Consider the following 1,606-nt stretch of genomic DNA (forward strand, 5'->3'; position numbering starts at 1 on the left):
TGGTCTTCGGGTGGATCGAGCTTCCGTCAGCTAGGAATGGGGGCCTTTACTTACTCAAACACCAGATCTCTGTTGGATTCAGGTCTGGTCTGTTTCGGGTTCTCAAGGTCGTTTTGTAACGGGGAATATTGGGTGGTTTTTCACTTTGCTGGTGTGTTATTTCTTTTCCATGTTTTTTGTGTTGACGAATGGATTATATTTATTTTGTTGGCTTGTTTTTTGATGTTTTTGGCTCTCAGGGCATGTTTTGATGTAAAGGACTTTTGTTACTTGTGCATTGTGGATGTTTTGGAACTATCGTTTCCTAATATCATCCATATTACTGTTCACTCTAAATGTATTAGCATGTAGTCAGCTATAGGTAACACTTCCAGCTGGCAGTCAGTGGGTGCAAATATTTGGTAAAATGTTTAATACAAACTACATAAGAACTAGTTTGTGTGATTCAACTTGTTTTAATGTAGTGATGTATAAATCTCCACTTATACACACTTACATATAATAAGGTTAAGTTTGACCTTACAAACAACAGATCTCCATTACATTTTCTATGGATATTCATGAACGTGAGCTGATGCTGCTGAGCATCGGGTATGGTTATACATGTACATATTTATATGTAATACCCAAATGTATATTTGTTGTTCGTAAAGCACTTTGGACCTTTGTGTTAAAAAGGTGCTATAAATAAAGCTTTACTTACTTACTTACTTTCATGTATTTGATCTAATGGGTTATTTTTCCTGCCATTAACCATTAATTGATGGTTTCTTGCTGTTCATGATGAATTTAATGGCTCACAAAGTGCTCACAATGTTGTAATGTTTTATTATTGTATGTAATTAATTACCATGTCAATAAAATGATCATATTTCTTATCTATCCTACCTTGTGCGTGTTATTAAACCTTATATTTGATCTCTTATCTTATATTTCCTTGTTAATGTATAGACTTTGTATATTTTGTGTCTATTTGTGTGCATTGAAAGACCCCAGGATGCAACTGCATCAGCTGAATCTAATGTGGCTACTGTAACAATAAACAATATAAAAATCAGTTTTTGCAGTCGTGCCATGGGAATACTGCTATACTGTAAAATATTGAAGGTATACAGCTTACACTTTGCCTAAGTCTCTGTCAGTGAAAATATATTGATAAATTGGTTCAATAAATGATAAATTGATGTGTCCACACTGTTGGTGGACCAAATCCATGAACATCTAAATTCAAACAACATGTAAAACTGCATTAAAAGAGGAACAGTGATGACAGCAGAGACCAGTGGAATGTAACTAAGTACATTTACTCATATTCCAGGTACCTGCACTTTACTTGAGTATTAACTTGTACTTCTACTTCTACTTCTACTACATCTCAGAGGCAAATATTGTACTTTTTACCACACTACAATTCCTCATACCCTTCCTGTCCAGTGAAAACCTTGTATCTCAAGATTGGTGATTGTTTTTCTGATGAATTGAATTATTAAGTATTCCTTTATGGATTGATTCTCTTTTTCTTTACGCTAAATAAACCTCTTGGATTAGCTGTGAAATGCATTGTCACAAAGAGAGACTACCTGCTGACCATTTCTTTATAGTCTGT

This window comes from Morone saxatilis, unplaced genomic scaffold (assembly GCF_004916995.1).
Source record: "Morone saxatilis isolate NCDOM2014 unplaced genomic scaffold, NCSU_SB_2.0 Contig15, whole genome shotgun sequence".
Classification (NCBI taxonomy): Eukaryota; Metazoa; Chordata; class Actinopteri; family Moronidae; genus Morone; species Morone saxatilis.